The sequence below is a fragment of the Notamacropus eugenii genome, chromosome 5, assembly GCF_028372415.1.
Source record: "Notamacropus eugenii isolate mMacEug1 chromosome 5, mMacEug1.pri_v2, whole genome shotgun sequence".
Classification (NCBI taxonomy): Eukaryota; Metazoa; Chordata; class Mammalia; order Diprotodontia; family Macropodidae; genus Notamacropus; species Notamacropus eugenii.
Window position 1 is genome coordinate 28,045,920 of NC_092876.1, and position 13,868 is coordinate 28,059,787.

Genomic DNA, 13,868 nt, shown 5'->3' on the forward strand with positions numbered 1-13,868 from the left:
GAATTCAGTACAGCAAGGCCATCTTTCTGTTCCTCTGTAGGAGGCCAGAGCAGATTGAGCTGGTCTGTTGCTTCAGTTCAAGATTGGAACAAAATGAAATGCTTATGGAAATTCCAACAGGTAAAAAAAAGAAATTTATGTAACATGGTTTTACTCCCCCTCCAAACCTCACCCAACTTTCTCTGATATCTTAAAGGATTAGGTCTCTTGTCTACCATTGGATTGAGACCCCATTCATTGTATTCTAACCCTTTATAGGAGGTCAGTGGCCAGCACCTCAGCTCCATTTAGCAGCTTACCTCAAATCAGTTTTTACAAAGGCCTTATCACTTCAAAGATATGCCCAAAACAAACAGACTCTCCATACCATTTCAGTCAGAAATGGGGACTGAGGCTCATTGTTTAACTCACATTTAACTCAGCATTAATCCTCTTGAGGCCAAATCCAAAGCTCCCCTAGCCTGGTGTTCTAGGATCTTGGCTTCTCAGAGCTTCCCTCCTGGATGGACTACAACATTTGTTCTGGAATTCTAAGCTCCAGAAGCTCTGTGGACTAAACTGAGTCAGGGATGCCCTTGCATGAACCTGGAACTGAAAAGAATAACCAAACCAAACCAAAACCCTGTCCTGTTTTTTGGGATCCCATGACTTAGGTGGGGGTGGGAGTAGGGAGGTGGGCCTCAGACCCTCCCTCATGTGATGTCACCTGTGCTGGGAGTGGATAAATCTTTCCCTCTCGTGTGACTGTTGGAAACAAAGAGACTGTGGCTAGTCAAGTTGTTTGAGAAACTCAGTTCTGGCTACACAGCCCATGGAAGGAGTCTGCCTCCAGTCCCCATGGTTGTCCAGTGCAGAACATCCCCATGTGCACTGGTTCTCCCGACTTTCTCTGAGAAGCGGGTACCCAGGATCTTCCATGTGTGTGCCTCCATCGTAGGTGATCTAGACATGTTTGATAAACCCCGAATACACAGCCACAGCAAAGGAAAGGTACTCCAATACAGAGGACAGCTGATGGATCCCACTAAGTGTGGCCTCTTTTTTGCTAGGAGGCAAGTAGGATCTCATCCAAGCTGCTCATGGCTTAGCAGGCTCAGGATATTAGTTGTATGTTTCACTCAGACCTGAAGCCTTTTCCAGGTTAAGTGTATTTGGGCATGAAATCAGCTAAGTGGTTGAAGGACTTGTCATACCCTCTGAGACTTCTACAAACCAGCTCTCTCATTCCGATTCCTAGATGCTTAGGATGGAAGCTTCCAATCAAAGCCCTAAGAAGCACTTGCTGGAGTGGTAGTGGTAGGAGGGCCAGGAGGCCAGCCAACCTCTGTCTTCACCTGGAATTAAATGACCATCACGTAGCTCAAGCCCTCATTGCTTTCTTCCTGCTTCATGGGATAGCTTCTTTTTTATACTTAATTTTCTTTTTTAAAAAATGAATGAAAATCACATCTCCCAACCCCATTGAAAAAATAATTCTGACAAATAAGCATAGTCAATCAAAAGAAAGTACTGCGGTGGCTATGTCCGGTGTGGTGTGTGCATGTCTCATTTTGAACCTTGAGTTTGTCCCCCCTCTGTTAGGAGGTACGTAGCATGTTTCATCAGGAGTCCTCTGGAATTGCGGTTGGTCATTGTGTTAATCTGAGTTCTTAAGTCTTTCAAAGTTGTTTGTCTTTACCATAAAATACAAAATTGTTCTAGTTCTCACTTTAGTTGATGTAAGTTGAGAAAAATCTTCCCAAATTTCTCTGAAACCAGTCCCTTCTTCATAGAGCCAGGAGTATGTTGGCAAATGTTTTAACAACTAGCTCTCAGAAAAATAAGCGTGTGATCTGCATGATTTCCATTTTCTGTCATGTCTAGACAACCAGCAAAAGAATAAATTAGTTCTGTTTTGTAACCTTTACAGCTTTCTGAGGGGTAAATGCTTATGCTGAAATTTTAAATCAGCTTTGGAGACCCAGTTCAGGCTAGCCCTAGCACATTCTTACAACAGTACAATAGAACTGTGTCACATCCAGAGACCATAATTTGTTCATACATTTCCAGATTGGTGAACACATCTTTAATTTCCAGTTCTTTGCCACCACCAAAAGAGCTGCTAGAAATATTTTTGTATATATGGTTCCTCCTTTATTTGATCTCTTCAAAATGTAGACTTCGTATTACTAGATTTTAAATATTTTTTGGATATAGTTCCAGATGCTTTGCAGAATAGCTGCACTAGTTAACAGCTCCGTCCACCAACAACAATTCATTTATGTACCATTTGTCATTTTCCTTTTTTGTCAACTTTGCCAAAAAAGTGGGAGGTGAGGTAGAGCCTCACTTGATTTAATTTTCATTTCTCTAATTACTAATTTGGAGGAATTTTTTTTATGAGGCTGTTGGGATCTTGGATTCTTTTCCTCTGAAAATTGCCTGTTCTTATTAAGCAACTTCCTTCTGCTCCCATGCCTTTCCTTCCCTTTCCATTGCCCAGAGTCCAATTCCAGGTTCTTTCTCCTCCTCTTCTCCAATCCCTCTTTATAAGCCAACTTCTATGCTTATACTTGGTTTAATTTAGAACTAATCTTTCCCTTAATCCACTCTCCCTTTTATTTCTCTTCTCACTTCTCCCCTTTTACTGCTGTTTCCGTTGGATGAAATGCAGTTCTGCACCCAACCGCCTGAGTGTGTATGTGTGTGTGTAAAATTTCTCTTTTGACCAGTTTAGGGTGAAAGTGTGGTTCAAGTGTTACTTCCCTCACCCCTTTTTCCTTGAATGTATAGTCTTCTACTTGAATACTCCAGTGGTGTGAAATAATTTCCCCCTACTTTCTCTCCTTTTCCCTAACATCTTCCTTCTCTCCTACCTTTCCTTTCTTCTTTTTAAGATTATTAAAACATAAAAGACTCATCATCAGGCCCTGTGTCTTAGATTCCTGGATGATTATAGTGTTCTCAGGGGACACACTATCACCTCTCTAAATTAGAATACAAACAGGTTTTTTGTTTTATTTTTTAATTTTTTTTGCTCATATTTGCCCTTTTATGTTTCTTCTGACTTTTTTGTATTTCAGAGTTTCTATGCAGCTTTTCTTTTTATCAAGGATGCTTGGAAGTCCTCCATTTCTTTAAAAGTCTCTTCCCCTTCATCCTCCATGAAATTATACTGTTTTGATGGATACTATTCTTAGTTGAAAGCCTATGTCTTTTGCCTTCTAGAATTTATCATAAGTTCTTTACATCTTCAAAGTGTTGTTGTTCAGTTGTGTCCAACTCTACATGGTCCCATGAACTTTTTCCATAGGGTTTTTTTGGCAAAGATATTGGAATTGGTTTGCCATTTCTTTCTCCAGTGTCCCCATTTTACAGATGAGTTAAACTGAGATAAAACAGGGTTAAGTGACTTACCTAGGGTCATACAGCTATAGAGTGTCTGAGGTCAGATTTGAACTCATGAAGAGGAGTCTTCCTGACTCCAGATTTGGCAGTCTATCCACTGTACCACGTAGCTGCTTGTCTTTTGTTGTTTAGTCATTTTTCAGTCATGTTTGACTCTTTGTGACCCCATTGGGGGTTTTCTTGGCAAAGATGCTAGAGTGATTTGCTATTTCCTTCTCCAGCTCATTTTAGTAAACTGAGGCAAACAAGATGAAGTGACTTGCCCAGGGTCACACAGCTAGGAAGTGTCTGAGGCTGGATTTGAGTTCAGGTCTTCCTGACTCTAGGTCTAGGACTTTATCCACTGTGCCACCCAGGTGCTCCCAAAATGTTTACTGACTATTTATTGACTACCTGAGGACCTGAAAGCCTCGGGGAGAAGAATGAGCTGTGAATTGGCAGGGTAGAAATTTGGAGTTAGTCAGAACGTCTGGGTCAGCACTGATGTTCAGCCACCCAAGAAACCTCGGGTGGAATCCCAACAGGCTTTTTAGTGATGAGGCGTGCATTCCATAGAGCTCCTGAAAGCCCCTTCCTCACCGTATCTCATTTGATGCTCACAAAACAACTATGAGGGAAGTACTACAATATATCTCACTTTTGCAGTGAAGAAATTGGCCCTCAAATATGCCCTGACTTCATATTTTATTAGGACCTGTCTCTGTGGATGCTTTCTTTCCCTTTTTTCCACATCTCATATTGTCCTTATCCTATAGCAAATAGAGCTCTGGACCTGGAGCCAGGAAGACCTGAGTTCAAATCCAGCCTCAGTTAACTTTTTAGCGGGATGTGCCTAGTAAGTGATTCTACCTCTGTCTGACTCATTTTCCTCACCTGTAAAATGGGGATAGTAATAAATAGCTCCAGAGCTGTTGTGAAGATAAAATGAGATACTTGTAAAGCACTTAGCACAGCATCTGGCACATAGTAAGTCCTTAATAAATGTCTGTTTCCTTTTCCTTATATCATCCCCAGCTCCGTTCTCCTTTACTAAGGAATTGATCTTTTTTTTTTTGCCAAGGGGACCTCCCTTCTTCCCCGCCTCCAAATCTTAATCTGGTCCCTCCAGATCTTTTCCAGGACATTGGCCCCATTTCATGACTAAACCACAAGCTATCTACATTCACTGACTTAATTTCTTCTTCTTTCAATCTCTTATGTTCTATGATTAAGGAAATATATGGTTCGGATTTGCACCTATAATAAGACACACTTGAGAAGAAGAAGCTGGATATTTTGTTGATTTACAGAAAAGGCAAATGCGTGAACAGTTTAGAGCTGTAGCGGCAATAATTAATATGTCCTGATACTAATATAATTATAGCAATACTAATATAGATATAGGAGGAAATAGAAAAACATCACCAATGCAGGGAGGCACCAACTCCTGAACTTTCTCAGCTGGGGAATCCCGGGATACAGCTTTCAGGGTCTAAATTGGGAGCAAGGTGTTGCAGGCAGAGCGTCCTCTCCATGGGTGAGATTCCAAAGTTCTCCTCAGAACAGAGACATAACAAACCCTTCCAAACAAAGAAGGCTGACTGCCAACAAAGAGGCGATGGAGTACGTATACGATGTTCATCCTTGGAGAACTGGCTAGGTTCTCAAGGCATCAGATGTTCCATGTTTGTGTGGGATTGATCATGTCTTCAAGATCTGAGTTCACTTGGGGGACACAACAGCCTGTGTGCAGGGCCTGCACTGAAATACGGAAAAACTTCTAAGTCCATTTACCATTCATTCGGCCTTAAGTTCTGACATGTTGATAGTGTAGGCTGTTGAAACTTTAGGGGTCAATTTAGTGTATGTATTTTTCATTTGGAAAAACATAACAATTACATAATATAATAAGCACAGTAGTAAAAATTAACATGGAGTGCGCTATTAGAGAAAAATATTTCTGCACGGAAGGGAATCTAAATAAAAAGTCATACCAATGATGCTTGGTGTCAGAAGTTACTGAGAGGCCTCTATTAATTTCCTGGCAACTATATGAGTTTGTATTTGATGTTCATCAAGAGCTCTTTGGTTTTTCTCTAATAGTTGCTGCAATTCAACAGAAGAATTTAATATAGAAATTAAAAGTTCCAAAGATAAATAAATACACATAGGGTAGAGGTAATAGTTTGGGTACCCAAGACAGAATAACATCATCCACTATCAGGGGAAAAATAGAAATCATCACCCTGCCAATGGAGAAAGCTCACATTTTGTGTACAACCAGCAAATGGGGCTACTTGCCCTACAGAGTTCAAGTCAGTTTGATTGTTAGAGACTAGGCAGACAGATTGAACAGATACTTCATGTAATGTAGAGAAATTGGACATAGGATATAGAGTAAGATCACATAGATTAGAGGAATGCCTTAATAGACGGGGCTCCAACTGTCGCATGACCATTTCACATACAAGTCCACGATTACAATTTGTGCAGTCAGCTAAAGTATGAGTAATATTATTTAGATCTACATATTGTACATTACTATGAGGCAAAGCAAAATAAGAGTGTAAAATAAAAGGAATAACATGAAAAGTGCATACGGACCTGACTTTATAATGAATTAGTGTGCCAGTGCACGAGCCGTTATCACATTTGGGACACAATACTGTGTTAGATACCCAATAATCTTGAGGTATAAAATCTTTAAACACTGCTTCCCATAATTGGGAGTCTCCGAATAATAACAACCTCCAGGCATTTTCTTTTTGTATTATTAAAAAAGTTTAAGGAAGTAATGTTCAGTAGTATAGAATTAGTTTCTGGTACATTCCACTGAGAACAATTCAATATGGCTTGATGTATAACAGCTATCTTAGAAGACGGGTGAGTAAAAGGCATAGGTTTTATACAGCAGGAGACATTTACTAATGTTTGCATCTCAAATTCACAGGAAAATTATTAAAGAGAACAGCAAATATGGGTGCTGGGGCTCACCAGAATGTTGATTCATTACTTGAAATAGTCCAGTTAGCCACATTACAGTGTTGATTTGCTGGGCAGTTGTAATTGCCTTGTGTACATGAGGAAGTAGAGTTCTCCACCTTAGCTGAACGAGTTTTGAAGATGGGACTATTTTTGCTCTGGGTATCCAGGAAAAATTTTCTGAGATGGTGTACAGCAATAACCATATGCCTAAAAAATACTTTATTCACGTAAAAAGACATGTGTTAATGGAACAACATATAAGGCATTATCTCCTGAGTAACAAACCAGCACTGTATTATTCTTTTTCTTCAGCTACGATTTCCACATCCTTAGGTCAGTCTGTAGGTTTATTTTTAACCCATGTCTTTGAGCCAGTTGTCATATTGGTAGTACCAAATCCTCCCCTCCTGGTATCAGAAGATTCAGGTGTATGAACCTTGACCCATTCAGGAATCTGGCAAGGGATAATAACTAGTTGGGCAACTCTCTTTCCTTCTGTTGTATGATAAGTTTCAGTATCCAGATTTTGCAAAATTATTTTAATTTCTCCAGCATAGTCAGAGTCAATTACTCCTCCTACTACATGTACTCCTAACACAGCTAAGCTTCATCAGGATAATATCTGCCCATAATGGCAGTATTTTGAGGCTAGGGAGAAATGTGATTCCAGAATTAGGGCCCAAGTACATGCACCCAAGCACCCCATCATTCCCCCCTTAAACAAATGGGACCCAGAATCTTTCTGGGGTAAGGGATGAAGGTCTTAGATTCTGAAACTGCTTCATGCTGAGATTGGATGTAGAGCTGTCTCTGCCTTGAGGGGTCCCATTCAGGAGGTGGGCTCTTTAGTCAGTATCAGGAACGTGGTCCAGACGGTGATGTGTAATGATCTTAGCCAGAACAGTCACCTGCAAGCAGAGGGCGCTAAACCTGGAGGAGACATCTGGCAAGGAGGTTAAGCAAACAAAAGCCAAAAAATGACCAGAAGGGGTTAAGTATGGGTTGGTATCCTTTAGATGGGACCATCTCAAATCTGATTGGGCTACTCATTATCAAATCAAGTGACATCATTTTTCCGTCTTTTGAAAATATTTCCCCACACTCTCTCAACATACTTAAACCATCTGAGACTGGTACAAAGGTATCCAGAGCAACTATCTGGAGATAGGAGGGGCTTGGATGACCCCCATTCATCCCAAACCTTCTTATCTGCCTTCCATATTTTCAGTCAATCCTTTATTTATCTTTCAAAATCTCTTGAACCCACTATTCAGACTGCTTCATTTTTCTTCATATTTCTACCATAGACAAGATAGCTCACAAGTTATTGCTCTTCACTAGCATAGCTGTATTGCCTTAAACAAAAGAGGTTTCTAACTTGAAGCTCACAGCTTAGTAGATGTACATTGTTGTTTCAGACTTGTTTATCTTTTTCTGATTATATTCACTCTGGAAGGAAGACTTTAGAAATTAAGTTGTTGTTGCTTACATATGATAAGTTCAAGAACTAATTTTAACTCTTGTTTAGGCTATGGGATGACTACAAATTCTGATCAAAATAGCAAAATCTTTTCTGCTTTGTAGATAATTACATATTAATTTAGCAATACATTATCTTGAAAATGAAAATTTAGTAGGCCTTACAGGAGAGATTTAAAAAAAAAAAACATTTCTTCTAAAAGTATTTCCTTTTCTTTTTTAAAAAACAGTTTAAATTTTATCCTGATGTTAAGAGAGTCACTAAACTTTTATAAAGAAAATTAATTGAAACCTTTTGAAATGATAACTCTTTTCACTTTGAAGCAAAAATAAAACTTTAAAATTGGAGTTCATTAAAGCTGAGTTATTTAAAAATGTCCTTAAGTAATTCATATGAATTCCCAAAGTATTACAAACAAAATTCTTAGGTATTGCAGAATTCCTGGATATCACAAAATGTTTTAGTCAAAAAGGTGCAATGGAATCTCACGTTGGTAACAGTAAGAGACTGATCACAGAAACACACTACTGCTTTTAAAATCCTTTTAAACAAGGGGAACATCTTAAGATGGGTCTTGAGTAGTTTACATAAATTTCTGCACATGTTCTAATTTTAGATAAAAAATAATATTTGATTTTCCAGTAAGATTACACGAGAGCTCACGTTTACTGACTACTTGCTCTGTTCATAGAAATTTGCTATAGAAGGAAAAAAGCAGGGACATGTGACATACCATATGTGACAGGATAAAACATCCTTGACTCTGTTTGAATTCAGATGAGTGAAATTCTCCAGTCATGTAGTATCTCTTTCATAGCCAGACTCGGGAATAGTCAGGTGGGAAACATTCCTTTCAAAAGGAACACGATGGGGAAACTGAGCCAGGGGGATCTCATCCTAGATTGAGGCTAGAATTGTCTCCTCGGCCTTTCCTTTCCAAATACAAACTTCACCTGTTAACAGTAAAGGATCACATTCCCTCTGAGTAACTTGTGGCATTTCTCTCAGATACTGATTTAATGCAGACAACCAAATTCAAACTCAAAACAAAAATAGTTATGGTCCCAAATGCCTTTCAGCTTAAACAGCAAATTTCATCAATCACAGTTTAGAGCCAGATACAATTCCTCCTTTTTTTTTTTTATGGAGTTGCAATAAATAATTAAGATTTACCAGGACTCACATACATAAGGGATTCCATTTAACATTTTTCCTTCTCAAATTTAAAACTTGTCCTTATGTAAAAGCCAATTGTTAAAAATCCTTTCTATCACAACTTCTGAGAAAGTCATATTCATTGTTTAGGAACTACATAAGCCAAACAAGTTCCTTTCTTTCCATACACAACAATCACTTAAACAATTAGGCTTAGCATTAAAACAGTAACTCCAAATAACTTAGCTAACAATCTTACAACTTTTATACATGATAGTCAGATTGTTATAACTTCTTTAACAGGCAAAGGTGAAAATATCTGGTTTTCTAAATGGTATTTATAATACATTATAAGACAAGGTTAGCAGGACTAATAAAGTAACATAGCTGGTTTTACACAATTTTCCCAACATTTTTAGTTTCAACAAAATTCAGATTAAAAATTGCTTTGTCTAACACCATTTCTGGACTACAGAGGTCACTCAGTTTTTACAATCTAAGAGAAATTCAGAAATATAATCTTAGAAATACAGTTTTAACACAACAATAACTTCAGATGGTACTATTTACATTTCCATAAAATTATTGATCTTATTACCTTTAGTAATTAAAACCACTTCAAAGTTAACAATTATACACCAGTCATTATGTTAAGAATCTTACAATCATTTTATCATTTTGATCCCATAACAACAACCATTATTATCTTTACTTTTACAAATCAGAAAACAGGTCAAACAGAGACAAAATACATTTTTGCCACTGGAACAGAGAAGTGAAGTTTACCAAGAGTAGAGAAGCTCATGTGTCCCAGAGGTGATGATTCTTGTAGGCAAGCAGTCACTTGTAAGGGCTCTGCAGTTATAAGTCTACTAGCCCAGCCTTCACAGAGTCCTGTCCTTTTGCCACCAAGGAGTAGGGCAAATCTCCCACCCCAGGATATCTTGTTCACGTACTTCACGTGTCAAATTCTTCTTCAGAAATAGCCTATTGCACTGTGAATCCTGTTCGTGACGCCAAAATGTATGAGTGAGGAAATTTATGGTTCGGATTCGCACTTACAGTAAGATACACTTGAGAAGAAGAAGCTGGATATTTTGTTGATTTACAGAAAAGGCAAATGCATGAACAGCTTAGAGCTGTAGCGGCAATAATTAATATGTCCTGATACTAATATAATTATAGAAATACTAATATGGATATAAGAGGAAATAGAAAAACGTCATCAATGCAGGGAGGCACCAACTCCTGAACTTTCTCAGCTGGGGAATCCCGGGATACAGCTTTCAGGGTCTGAATTGGGAGCAAGGGGTCGCAGGCAGGGCGTCCTCTCCATGGGTGAGATTCCAAAGTTCTCCTCAGAACAGAGACCTAACAAACCCTTCCAAACAAAGAAGGCTGACTGCCAACAAAGAGGCTCATTGCCAACTATCCTGTACGTTGTCCATCGAGGGGGCAGCCAAACCTCGTGATGGAGTACGTATACGATGTTCATCCTTGGAGAACTGGCTAGGTTCTCAAGGCAATCAGATGTTCCATGTTTGTGTGGGATTGATCATGTCTTCAAGATCTGAGTTCACTTGGGGGACACAACAGCCTATGTGCAGGGCCTGCACTGAAATATGGAAGAACTTCTAAGTCCATTTACCATCCATATGTTTATGCTTCAAATTAGATACACCACCAAAGTAAAGCTGCAGATGTGTCTTGTCCTCACTACAATGGGGGTTGAGTCTACATTTCCCCCAGTGTAAGGGCTTCATGACTCTCTCCTAGGCATGTGAGGCCCCTCATTGTTCCCTGGATTTGGTTCACTTTCTCCAGCTTACTCTCATCCCAACATATTGAAGTTCCAAGGGAGAGACCACCACCAACATATGGTTCCATTCCAACTCAGCATCTCGTGTCAATGCTGTTGAGATAAAACATTTCCCCTAGATCCCAGCTAATGTATCTTCTATCCCTATAACCAGTCACTCACAACAAAAGCATTTTTGGATCTTAATTATAACAATATTAACAGCAGCATAAAAGAAATGATAATATACTTATGTTAAAACAAACGCATGCACAGAACCCATCAGAATACACTCAGAAGCCCACATTCCAGTGTCCCGGCCATGCCCTTGATATCTGTAGTGGAGTGATTACCCAAGAGCCTGGAAGTGAAGTGCAGGAGGGAGGAAAAGTGCCTGTGTTTATGGGAACTCAACTCTGGTCCAAAGGTTTCAGTGTTACTGGTACATCCGAGATCTTAACCCCACAGAACTGCTTTTCTGCTCACTGCTTGCCTGTTGATCCTTCCGCTGCTACTTAAGGAAATCTTCTTTTAATGTAAAAATTACAAATTGTTTCATTTCACCATCAACCTTAAACAGGTTTTTAAAAAGTCTTAGTTTTTCTTTTTTTTTTAAAGAAACTTTAATTGATTCTTGCATGGACCCACAATCAAAATAAAAAAATTAAAAGCTCTATTTATGGATTTAAATTGTCATTCTAAATGAAAATTACCTATTAATGTTACACTAGAATTAGATTAATGGACTAGAATCAGCATTTCAAAATGTAGGGAAATGATGTAATATGCCAGACAACTACATCAGCTGAGTACTTTGCCAGTATATACACAGCATTGCCATTTCTCCATAACAATTTTGTTCATCCTAAAGCAGATATAAAATATTGATAAACTTTAGTAAGTCTGTTGTGCATTTTGGGGTGTGAAGTTATTCACATTTATAAATTGTACAGTGTTGGAAATAATAGCTAGCACTTGTATAACACTTCAAGGTTTTCAAAGTGCTTTACAAATATCTCATTGTAGTTTCCTGACTATCCTGGGAGGGAGGTGCTCTTATGATCACTATTTTACAGATGAGGAAACTAAGACAGATAGAGGTTCTGTTGAGGGAACATAGCTAGGTTGTATCTGAGGCCAGATTTGAACTCAGGTCTTCCTGACTTCCTAGCAGGGAGTCCAGCACCCTGCCCACGCTTCTACCAAGTGGCCCCATTATCATAGATGGCTTTGAGAAGAGTACAAGCTTCTAGATGCGGAATGATGGTCCCAATGAACTCCACCCTTGTCACAGTTCATCTGGATAAACAAAAGAGGAAAACCCAGTGAAACTGATCAATACTTTGTTAAAAGTTTGAAATGTGTGCGATGCACCTCACCTATGGAGCTGCTGCCCCTGCAAAATAGTAGGGCGCAGGTGTGTTCTCATCTCCTCTTTGGAAACGTGTTTGTTTCTTTGTAAGTTTTCAGGATTCACTTCTGATTATTTTGTAGTTCTTTCTATTTAGCTTTGTGGTAGTTATTGTGAAAGTGTCAGCTTTGAAGGTGAGCAGCAATTTGCTTTGAGCTACAGAATACAGAACGTTCCTTAAATGGCCCTCCCTTGTCCAATCAGAACGTACTTTATAGGAACACAGTTCAGCTCTAAGGTTGACTGGGCTCACCCAGGGTACCCACAGCTACTACAGATTTTCTTACTTTCTCTTTTCCTTCTCACACTGGAGGTAGCAACAGAGAGCAGTAAGTTCTTGAACTCCAGGTGGTGGTGAAGAGCAGTCATTTTTACTGTCACTGTCGATCAACAGTTATTTTCAACCAGTCAGGAACCAAAAGCCTCTATTAGCTGATTGATTTTACTTCCCAGCTCACACTGCAGCTTTCTAGTATACCACCATACCCAGCTTCCGTTTCCTATACTCAATTCTTCAGGTTCCTCTAACTTTAGTGATGTAAATGAAAACATTCTGTCTTAAAAAGACACAATTCTCCAAATTTCCCCATCAAATTGATAGTCCATTTTTTCCTTAACCATACCTGAGTCTCTAAATGTTTACATGATTTCTCATATTTTTTAGTTTACTCTCTACGGTCATAAAATATAAGCAAATTACCTGATGTACCATAATGTTTTGTAGGTCTGGTGTGTACCACAAACATGGTAGTCCATTTCTTTGACATCCTTGAAACTATTTCTTTACTCTTATGTCACTATTTTAAAAATTAAGTTAAATATCTTTATAACATCAAATAGTTGTCAGAGAAGCAAGAAGTAACTTTGTCATTCACAAAGAGATTTCAAATGTTATAATTTACAACAAAGATCTTTTTCCACTCCAAAACTGTTCATATCCCTCCTAAGACTTGGTGGGGTGAAACCTCAACCATTTGAGTACCTTATTCAGAAGAAATAGTGCAGTTAAACAGGTATTTGTGTGGGAAGCTTTGATAAGAGATTTGCTCAAGTGATACTGTGGTAAGTTGGATTGAGAGCTGGCCTAGGAGAGAGGTGAACATGGATTCAAGTTCCGTCTCTTACACACAGTTTCTGTGAGGCCCCAGGCAAGTCAATTAACAGCTTCATGCTAAAGGCAGCTCTCTCCAGAAGGTCAGTTCCAAAGAAGGTGCTGGCTTGTTTTGATAGAGGGAATTCTCTTATCTGGAAATCCCCTGTGTCAAAGGTCCCAGGTTCAGTCCTTAACCCTATAGTCATGAAAGAAGTTCAGTAACTAAAGGGTAAAAATATGAAGAAATATATTTGTATGAAGGTCAGAGGTGGGAGAAATGAAGAAAATTTTGTCATTGGAGTATACTATAGATTACCTGGACAGAGAGATGAGTAGTTTGGGAAGGAGATCACAAGCCAGGTACAGAGTCATAATATGGTAGGGAGAGTGGTTTTTATTTTTGTAGATACCTGCTAGAGCTCTCTGCCAGAATTCACATAGGTAGGTTTTCTGGATGATTTCCTCCTTCAAAAAATAGAGACAACAAAAGGAAATTAAATGCAGGATTAGATAGCCAACAATAATAAACTTATATATTGCTTGCCACATGCTAGGCACTGTTTCTGGGATAGAAATATTG

General features: G+C 38.8%; 1 protein-coding gene across 2 annotated transcripts in view; it reads left to right on the forward strand.

Annotated features, from left to right (window-relative positions):
- LOC140503784 (uncharacterized) overlaps positions 1-13,868 on the forward strand; it is a 125,380-nt gene that overhangs the window by 60,606 nt on the left and 50,906 nt on the right. The window lies entirely within an intron of this gene.